The sequence below is a fragment of the Oncorhynchus nerka genome, linkage group LG24 (genome assembly GCF_034236695.1).
Source record: "Oncorhynchus nerka isolate Pitt River linkage group LG24, Oner_Uvic_2.0, whole genome shotgun sequence".
NCBI classification, from domain to species: domain Eukaryota; kingdom Metazoa; phylum Chordata; class Actinopteri; order Salmoniformes; family Salmonidae; genus Oncorhynchus; species Oncorhynchus nerka.
The window spans coordinates 7,599,623-7,610,785 of record NC_088419.1 but is presented as its reverse complement, the minus strand read 5'-3'; the positions used below and the strand labels follow the sequence as shown (position 1 = coordinate 7,610,785).

The 11,163-nt window shown below is 44.3% G+C and overlaps 1 protein-coding gene across 1 annotated transcript in view; it reads left to right on the top strand.

The window, feature by feature from the left end:
- The first annotated feature begins 913 nt into the window (after nt 1-913).
- Nucleotides 914-11,163, top strand: part of LOC115126432 (inner centromere protein-like) — a 31,336-nt gene continuing 21,086 nt past the window's right edge. Inside the window, exon 1 of the mRNA XM_065008581.1 lies at nt 914-1,030. The gene's annotated coding sequence lies outside the window, so the exon portion shown is untranslated. The remainder of the gene's footprint in view (nt 1,031-11,163) is intronic.

Genomic DNA, 11,163 nt, shown 5'->3' with positions numbered 1-11,163 from the left:
CAAGGCACTGTAGTAAACAGACTCATGTCTCATGTCTGGCCTTCTTGGTTCCTCTGTCCAGTGTCTGTGTTCTGTTGTCCATCTTAATCTTTTCTTTTTATTGGCCAGTCTGAGATATGGCTTTTTCTTTGCAACTCTGCCTAGAAGGCCAGCATCCCGGAGTCGCCTCTTCACTGTTGACGGAGAGACTGGACAGAGGAACTCTGCCTAGAAGGCCAGCATCCCGGAGTCGCCTCTTCACTGTTGACGGAGAGAGAGAGAGACATACTAATGAGGCTGAAGGAATCCTCTTGGTTCTCTGTTTAACGTCAGGAAGATGGCAATCATTTATTCGTCTCTCGTGCTGCCTGCATGGCACACACACACACACACACACACACACACAAACACACACACACACACACACACACACACACACACACACACACACACACACACACACACACACAGACACACACACACACACACACACACACACAGACACACACACACACACACACACACACACACACACACACACACACACACACACACACACACACACACACACACACACACACACACACACACACACACACACACACACACACACACACACACACACACACACACACACACACACACACACACACACACACACACACACACACACAGACACACACACACACACACACACACACACACACACACACACACACACACACACACACACACACACACACACACACACATCCCCTCCCTCCAATTCTGAATGATGGCCCCATGCAATACAACACATAGGGTTAACAGCCCCCCCCACCCTCCCTGCTCTCAACCCCTGATAGGCTGCCGGGGCTAGATGCTGGCACTCCTCTGGACCAATAGCAGGGCCCGGTGGTGATGTCATGGGGTAGTAGAGGGGCTGTTGCTGATGCTGCCACTAGTCTGTATCCAAGGAGCAACACTGACAGAGAGAGAGACAGCCTGATAACCCGGACCTACCCCACCAACCCCATCCACCATCATCAACTCAGCCCTGCTCCAGAGGAGGGTAAGGAAAAGACACGCCTCTCCTGAACATAGCACAGAAAGACATCAAGGAGGTAGACTGTTATCTGGGGGTAGTTACACTAATATTAAATGGGATGTTACTAAAGGATGTAGTGTAGTAGCCGTTGGCTGTACTGGAAAACGATGCAACAACTGTCGTCTAGGAACTCTGTACTCTCTCTCTCCATGTTGTGTCTGTCTGTCTGTCTGTCTGTCTGTCTGTAATCAGGTACTCTCTCTCTCCATGTTGTGTCTGTCTGTCTGTCTGTCTGTCTGTCTGTCTGTCTGTCTGTCTGTCTGTCTGTCTGTCTGTCTGTCAGTAATCAGGTACTCTCTCTCTCCATGTTGTGTCTGTCTGTCTGTCTGTCTGTCTGTCTGTCAGTAATCAGGTACTCTCTCTCTCCATGTTGTGTCTGTCTGTCTGTCTGTCTGTCTGTCTGTCTGTCTGTCTGTCTGTCTGTCTGTCTGTCTGTCTGTCTGTCTGTCTGTCTGTCTGTCTGTCTGTAATCAGGTACTCTCTCTCTCCATGTTGTGTCTGTCTGTCTGTCTGTCAGTAATCAGGTACTCTCTCTCTCCATGTTGTGTCTGTCTGTCTGTCTGTCTGTCTGTCTGTCTGTCTGTCTGTCTGTCTGTCTGTCCGTCTGTCTGTCTGTCTGTCTGCCTGTTTGTAATCAGGTACTCTCTCTCTCCATGTTGTGTCTGTCTGTCTGTCTGTCTGTCTGTCTGTCTGTCTGTCTGTCTGTCTGTCTGTCAGTAATCAGGTACTCTCTCTCCATGTTGTGTCTGTCAGTAATCAGGTACTCTCTCTCTCCATGTTGTGTCTGTCTGTCTGTCTGTAATCAGGTACTCTCTCTCTCCATGTTGTGTCTGTCTGTCTGTCTGTCTGTAATCAGGTACTCTCTCTCTCTCTCCATGTTGTGTCTGTCTGTCTGTCAGTAATCAAGTACTCTCTCTCTCCATGTTGTGTCTGTCTGTCTGTCAGTAATCAGGTACTCTCTCTCTCCATGTTGTGTCTGTCTGTCTGTAATCAGGTACTCTCTCTCTCCATGTTGTGTCTGTCAGTAATCAGGTACTCTCTCTCTCCATGTTGTGTCTGTCAGTAATCAGGTACTCTCTCTCTCCATGTTGTGTCTGTCTGTCTGTCTGTCTGTCTGTCTGTCTGTCTGTCTGTCTGTCTGTCTGTCTGTCTGTCTGTCTGTCTGTCTGTCTGTCTGTCTGTCTGTAATCAGGTACTCTCTCTCTCCATGTTGTGTCTGTCAGTAATCAGGTACTCTCTCTCTCCATGTTGTGTCTGTCTGTCAGTAATCAGGTACTCTCTCTCTCCATGTTGTGTCTGTCAGTAATCAGGTACTCTCTCTCTCCATGTTGTGTCTGTCAGTAATCAGGTACTCTCTCTCTATGTTGTGTCTGTCTGTCAGTAATAATGTATCCTATTCAGCGTTGTCTGTCTCTGTGTTTGCAGTATGTATGATTCACTCTGGGTGGGTGTGTATTGGGAGGAGCGGTGCTGACTGGACATTAGGTAATAGGATAAGGAGGAGATGGGGGGAATGATAGAGGGGAAGTGAGGACAGAGAGAGAGAGAGAGAGAGAGAGAGAATATGGATAGTAGGCTTTATTTAGAAAAGTAGCATAGATCTACTGATACGCTGATGGCAGCAAGAGAGGAAGACAGACAGACAGAGGACAGACAGACAGAGACAGACAGACAGACAGACAGACAGACAGACAGACAGACAGACAGACAGACAGACAGACAGACAGACAGACAGACAGACAGACAGACAGACGAGAGGAAGACAGACAGACAGACAGACGAGAGGAAGACAGACAGACAGACAGACAGACAGACAGACAGACAGACAGACAGACAGACAGACAGACAGACAGACAGACAGACGAGAGGAAGACAGACAGACAGACAGACAGACAGACAGACAGACAGACAGACAGACAGACAGACAGACAGACAGACAGACAGACAGACAGACAGACAGACAGACAGACAGACAGACAGACAGACAGACAGACAGACAGACAGACAGACAGACAGACAGACAGACAGACAGACAGACAGACGAGAGGAAGACAGACAGACAGACGAGAGAATGCAGACTTTCCTGTCTTCTTTATTGACAAACAAGAAGTGAACAGCTTACCATGCAGAATGTTTCTATCGACCAGCCTCTCGGGTGACAGTTGTGAGTGTGCGCGCGCGTGTGGGCAGGGCACCACTGGTCTCTAGAGGTATCATGTCACAGTGGAAAGAGAGCTGTGACACAGCGGTCTGGACAGTCACAGTGGAGAGAGAGCTGTGACACACTGATAAGGACAGTCACAGTGGTCTGGACAGGAGGCTGTTGGAAATACACTATTTGCACAGAGTTGTGCTTATTTCTGGCTGAGCTTTGATTGGCTATTTTTTTAATAACAAATCATTTATTTTTACACCAAATACTAACATACACATACAAACAACAATTTACAGACGCACACAAACAACATCTGCCGAGACTCGCATGCTCCCACCCCCATCCCTAGTGCCTGGCCACACCCCTATCCCTAGTGCCTGGCCAGTGCCTGGCCACACCCCCCCTAGTCCCCCATCCCTAGTGCCTGGCCACACCCCCATCCCTAGTGCCTGGCCACACCCCTATCCCTAGTGCCTGGCCACACCCCTATCCCTAGTGCCTGGCCACACCCCCATCCCTAGTGCCTGGCCACACCCCTATCCCTAGTGCCTGGCCACACCCCCATCCCTAGTGCCTGGCCACACCCACATCCTTAGTTCCTGGCCACACCCCCATCCCTAGTGCCTGGCCACACCCCTATCCCTAGTGCCTGGCCACACCCCCATCCCTAGTGCCTGGCCACACCCCTATCCCTAGTGCCTGGCCACACCCACATCCCTAGTGCCTGGCCACACCCCCATTCCTAGTGCCTGGCTACACCCCTATCCCTAGTGCCTGGCCACAACCCTATCCCTAGTGCCTGGCCACACCCACAGCCCTAGTGCTTGGCCACACTCCCATCCCTAGTGTCTGGCTACACCCCCATCCCTAGTGCCTGGCCACCCCTACCCACAGCCCTAGTGCTTGGCCACACCCCCATCCCTAGTGCTTGGCCACACCCCCATCCCTAGTGCCTGGCCACACCCCACAGCCCTAGTGCTTGGCCTCACCCCCATCCCTAGTGCCTGGCCACACCCACAGCCCTAGTGCTTGGCCACACTCCCATCCCTAGTGTCTGGCTACACCCCCATCCCTAGTGCCTGGCCACACCCACAGCCCTAGTGCTTGGCCACACCCCCATCCCTAGTGCTTGGCCACACCCCCATCCCTAGTGCCTGGCCACACCCCACAGCCCTAGTGCTTGGCCTCACCCCCATCCCTAGTGCTTGGCCACACCCCCATCCCTAGTGCTTGGCCACACCTCCATCCCTAGTGCTTGGCCACACCCCCATCCCTAGTGCTTGGCCACACCCCCATCCCTAGTGCCTTTGTTATTGTTTGCCACATGGTCTTAAATTGTTAATTGTTGCCCATGCTATTTCAATAAGAAATCATTTAATGGCGGATTGATTTATTCCCAAGTTTTTAGTGTATGTTTTTTCAAGATGAGTGATGAGAAAGGAATCATCCAGCCCATTTTGTATATCACTACGGCCCCATACGCCATGTCTTGAAATATGCAGGCAGACGGATTATAGGTAAGTTTACATTATAATATTTCTGCTAGACACATTTTCTGCTCCGCCCATAACTCTTGGACTTCATAGCGTTCCCAGAAAGCATAGATTATTGAGTCGTTGTTAGTTTTACAGTTAAGACATGACTCTGCCGTTGTGCCGTAGAATTTTGGGGAATTTTCTCTCTTGTTTAATAATAAATTCTATACATTAGTTTATACTGGATTAAGTGTATATTTTTGTTAACTGTAATTTCATTAATTGTGCTCCAACATTCCCTCCATCTTGTGACAACATCAGTTTTTTTTTTTAAGTCGTAGCTCCAATAGTTTCTATTTTTTTCTAAGAGATTGTCAGTTGGATAGGCTCTCTCCAAGGTATTGTATATCTTACCTGTCATATGAACAATAAGAACAATAAGATTCCCTCAAGGTTTCTCTGATGTCCTAAAATGTTCAAATCCAAATTTTGTAATAGGTAACTTTTAAGGTGCATGTATTTTAAAACATCTACAATGGTCAGTCCCAAATGGCTTTTTCATTTTGTAATGGAAATGAATTAATGTCCTGTTGCCAAGTCATTTATGGTTTCTATGCCTTTAGTTTTCCACGTGGACCAATTTATTAGTGAATTCTGAAAATAAATACAAGGATAGTTCCATGAGGTTGTGTTTTTAGGGAGTGCTATTGGTTCTTGTAGAATCCATTACATTTTCTTCCATATTGTTATAGTGTTCTATATTGTTATAGTGTTCTATATTGTTATAGTGTTCTATATTGTTATAGTGTTCTATATTGTTATAGTGTTCTATATTGTTACAGTGTTCTATATTGTTATAGTGTTCTATATTGTTATAGTGTTCTATATTGTTATAGTGTTCCATATTGTTATAGTGTTCTATATTGTTATAGTGTTCTATATTGTTATAGTGTTCCATATTGTTATAGTGTTCCATATTGTTATAGTGTTCTATATTGTTATAGTGTTCTATATTGTTATAGTGTTCTATATTGTTATAGTGTTCCATATTGTTATAGTGTTCCATATTGTTATAGTGTTCTATATTGTAATAGTGTTCTATATTGTTATAGTGTTCTATATTGTTATAGTGTTCTATATTTTTAGAGTGTTCTATATTGTTATAGTGTTCTATATTGTTATAGTGTTCTATATTGTTATAGTGTTCTTAACTATGAAGTTGTTCATGTTCTTAGCTTCATCCTTTGAAAAGAGACACGCTAAAAGATTCTGAGATTTGAAAGTATTCAGAATGGGTTTTTTCAGCAAAGGGGGCTTTAAGTTGTTAAAATGAATCAGTTATATCAGTAGATCGTCTACAAATTGTAACGGCTTTCTTCCGTCGAAGGAGAGTCGGACCAAAATGCAGCGTGGTTAGTTCGATACATCTTTAATAAGGAAAAACACGAACAATACAAAAAAACAAGAAACGGAACGTGAAAACCTATACAGCCTATCTGGTGAAATACAAACACACTGAGACAGGAACAATCACCCACAAAATACACAGTGAAACACAGGCTACCTAAATATGGTTCCCAATCAGAGACAACGAGAATCACCTGACTCTGATTGAGAACCGCCTCAGGCAGCCAAGCCTACTTTAGACACCCCTAATCAGCCGCAATCCCAATGCCTACTAAACCCCAATATGACAACACAATAAACCCATGTCACACCCTGGCCTGAACAAATAATTAAAGAAAACACAAAATACTAAGACCAAGGCGTGACACAAATACGTTTAGTTCGTGTTTGCCAATACTGATAGCTGTTACGTTTGGGTCCTGTCTATTTCTTTCTGCAAGCGGTTCAATTGCCAGTGCAAACAGGAGAGGGGAAACAGGACATCCCTGTCTTGTGCCCCTTTCTAAAGCAATTTCATCAGATAACGTGTTATTTGTGTATATTTTTTTTGCATTATGTAATAGTTTTATGAAATGTATAATTTCAGCTGGAAAGTTGAAAGCTTCCAAAGTTTTGAATAGAAAAGACCATTCAAGACAGTCGAAGGCCTTTTTGGCATCGACAGCCATTATTGCTAAATGTATATCTTGTTTTTTTTTGCATATTGTATTAAACTGAAACATGTTCTTGTGTTTGTTTTTAAGTGTCTATTTTTTATAAACCCTGTTTGATTGACATGTATCAAGTCTGGTAAGACTTTTGCCATTTTATTGCTTGTGAGATGTGTTATTATATTGTTGCTTTATTGTCACAATGTATTAAACTTATGGGTCTATAATCAGCAGGCGACTCTCCCGATTTTCCTAGTTTTAATGTAACCTGGGGAAAAAAACAGTTCGATACATGGAACTAGGAAGTACTGAATTGAGTGGCGTGTCATTTCTGTAAAATCGCACATGTTTTAGCTGTATCTAATAATTATTTTTTTGGGGGGGGGGGGGATCTCTCTCTTTTTAGTGATTTTTTTTGTCTGTTGATAATTGCTTCAGGGTTGTTAAGTCTAAGAAGGCTACAGAATCTATCCAACTGTTGCTTAATTCTGATTTATACTGTGCCTTTGGAAAGCATTACATTTTTCTACATTTTGTTAAGTTACAGCCTTATTCTAAAATTGATTAAATTGTTTGCTTTTTTCGCTTATCAACCTACACACAATACTCCACAATGACAAAGCAAAACAGGTTTTATAAATGTTTGCAAATGTATAAAAACAAACGGACATTTCACATTTACATAAGTATTCAGACCCTTTACTCAGTACTTTGTTGAAGCACCTTTGGCAGCGATTACAGCATTGAGTCTTCTTTGGTGTGATGCTACAAGCTTGCACACCTGTATTTGGGGAGTTTATCCCATTCTTCTCTGCAGATCCTCTCAAGCTCTGTCAGGTTGGACAGCTATTTTCAGGACTCTCTAAATATGTTTCATCGGGTTCAAGTCCAGGCTCTGGCTGGGCCATTCAAGGACATTCAGAGACTTGTCCCGAAGCCTCACCTGCACTGGCTTGGCTGTGTGCTTAGGGTCGTTGGAAGGTCCCGAAACCCAGTCTGAGGTCCTGAGTGCTCTGGAGCAGGTTTTCATCAAGGATCTCTCTGTACTTTGCTTAGTTCATCTTTCCCTCATTTCTGACTAGTATCCCAGCCACCACCATGCTTCACCATAGGGATGCTGCCACCACCATGATTCACCGTAGGGATGGTGCCAGGTTTCTTCCAGATGTGGCATTCAGGCCAAATAGTTCAAACTTGGTTTCATCAGACCAGATAATCTTATTTCTCATAGTCTGTCCTTTAGGTGCCTTTTGGCAAACTCCAAGTAGGCTTTCAGATGCTTCTGTCTGGCCACTCTACCATAAAGGCCTGATTGGTGGAGTGCAGCAGAGATGATTGTCCTTCTGGAAGGTTCTCCCATCTCCACAGAGGAACTCTGGAGCTCTGTCAGAGTGACCATCGGGTTCTTGGTCACCCCCCAGACCTTTCTCCCCAGAGTGGTCAGTTTGGCCGGGCGGCCAGCTCTAGGAAGAGTCTTGGTGCTTCCAAAATTCTTCCATTTAAGAATGATGGAGGCCACTGTGTTCTTGGGGACCTTTAATGCTGCCGAAATTTTTTGGAACCCTTCCCCAGATCTGTGCCTCGACACAATCCTGTCTCGGAGCTCTACGGACAATTCCTTCGACCTCATGGCTTAGTTTTTGCTCTAACTGTGGGACCTTATATAGACAGCTGTGTGCCTTTCCAAATCATGTCCAATCAAATGAAGGTACTACAGGTGGACTCCAATGAAGTTGTAGAAACATCTCAAGGATGATCAATGGAAACAGGAAGCACCTGAGCTCAATTTCAAGTCTCATAGCAAAGGGTCTGAATACTTATGTAAATAAGGTATTTCTGTTTTTTTTTAATACATTTGCAAACTTTTCTAAAAACACGGTTTTGCTTTGGTATTATGGGGTATTATGGGGTATTATGGGGTATTATGGGGTATTATGGGGTATTATGGGGTATTATGGGGTATTGTGTGTAGATTGATGAAGATTTTTATTTTATTTAATCGATTTTAGAATAAGGCTGTAACGTAACAAAATGTGGAAAAAGTAAAGGGGTCTGAATACTTTCCAAATGCGCTGGACATTTTCATAGAAGCTTATAAAATCGTCATTAATCACATTGTTGTTTTTAATTACCACATTTTGTACCTTTGTCTTTTAAATTATAACTGGTTTAGCGTGTATTTGTTTCGTGAGAGCTGCGAGATGTTTACCAGGTTTATTTGCCATTAAGTAGTATGCTTTTAAAATATCGTATTCCTGCTTATTTTCAGAAATTGTATTTTCTTCTTTACCTTGTAATGATGTTTTATGTCCTTTTTCTAAGATTTGTTTTTATTTCATTTTCTAACTCAGATTACATTTTTGCAGAGAGTGACATTTTCCTAATGTACACCTTAAAGGTATTCTAAGTTATATCAGGGGTCAGCTTTTCTCTGTCCTTTATGTCTACATTTGTAATTGGTTCTCCAAAACGTTTTTGTTTTTTGTTTTTTGTGGTGGGTTGAGACATCACGTTGTTTAAGGTTTGAAAATCCAACAGTTGTATTGGAAGGGGTCTGCGCTCGAGGGTTATGTTTGGTTCTCCTCTGTTTCTTTCTCACTCAAACCCACGTGGTCAATCAATCACTAAAAAAAGCAAGGCCCCTTCATTATCAACGCCTCGTGCCTACATTACAACATCAAAATAGCCTTCTTGACTTTGAGGTCAGGAGGATTTGGAGTTAGGAGTTAGCCTGACTAAGGGTTAGTCAGGAGGACTTGGAGTTAGGAGTTAGCCTGACTAAGGGTTAGTCAGGAGGACTTGGAGTTAGGAGTTAGCCTGACTAAGGGTTAGTCAGGAGGACTTGGAGTTAGGAGTTTGTAGTTAGCCTGACTAAGGGTTAGTCAGGAGGACTTGGAGTTAGGAGTTAGCCTGACTAAGGGTTAGTCAGGAGGACTTGGAGTTAGGAGTTAGCCTGACTAAGGGTTAGTCAGGAGGACTTGGAGTTATGAGTTAGCCTGACTAAGGGTTAGTCAGGAGGACTTGGAGTTATGAGTTAGCCTGACTAAGGGTTAGTCAGGAGGACTTGGAGTTAGGAGTTAGCCTGACTAAGGGTTAGTCAGGAGGACTTGGAGTTATGAGTTAGCCTGACTAAGGGTTGGTCGGGAGGACTTGGAGTTATGAGTTAGCCTGACTAAGGGTTAGTCAGGAGGACTTGAAGTTATGAGTTAGCCTGACTAAGGGTTAGTCAGGAGGACTTGAAGTTATGAGTTAGCCTGACTAAGGGTTAGTCGGGAGGACTTGGAGTTAGGAGTTAGCCTGACTAAGGGTTAGTCAGGAGGACTTGAAGTTATGAGTTAGCCTGACTAAGGGTTAGTCAGGAGGACTTGGAGTTATGAGTTAGCCTGACTAATGGTTAGTCAGGAGGACTTGGAGTTAGGAGTTAGCCTGACTAAGGGTTAGTCAGGAGGACTTGGAGTTAGGAGTTAGCCTGGCTAAGGGTTAGTCAAGAGGACTTGGAGTTATGAGTTAGCCTGACTAAGGGTTAGTCAGGAGGATTTGGAGTTAGGAGTTAGCCTGACTAATGGTTAGTCAGGAGGACTTGGAGTTAGGAGTTAGCCTGACTAAGGGTTAGTCAGGAGGACTTGGAGTTAGGAGTTAGCCTGGCTAATGGTTAGTCAGGAGGACTTGGAGTTATGAGTTAGCCTGACTAAGGGTTAGTCAGGAGGATTTGGAGTTAGGAGTTAGCCTGACTAAGGGTTAGTCAGGAGGACTTGGAGTTATGAGTTAGCCTGACTAAGGGTTAGTCAAGAGGACTTGGAGTTAGGAGTTTGGAGTTAGCCTGACTAAGGGTTTGTCAGGAGGACTTGAAGTTATGAGTTAGCCTGACTAAGGGTTAGTCAGGAGGACTTGGAGTTAGGAGTTAGCCTGACTAAGGGTTAGTCAGGAGGACTTGGAGTTATGAGTTAGCCTGACTAATGGTTAGTCAGGAGGACTTGGAGTTAGGAGTTAGCCTGACTAAGGGTTAGTCAGGAGGACTTGGAGTTATGAGTTAGCCTGACTACGGGTTAGTCAGGAGGACTTGGAGTTATGAGTTAGCCTGACTAAGGGTTACTCAGGAGGATTTGGAGTTATGAGTTAGCCTGACTAAGGGTTAGTCAGGAGGACTTGGAGTTATGAGTTAGCCTGACTAAGGGTTAGTCAGGAGGACTTGGAGTTATGAGTTAGCCTGACTAAGGGTTAGTCAGGAGGACTTGGAGTTAGGAGTTAGCCTGACTAAGGGTTACTCAGGAGGACTTAGAGTTATGAGTTAGCCTGACTAAGGGTTAGTCAGGAGGACTTGGAGTTAGGAGTTTGGAGTTAGCCTGACTAAGGGTTTGTCAGGAGGACTTGAAGTTATGAGTTATTCTGACTAAGGGTTAGTCAGGAGGA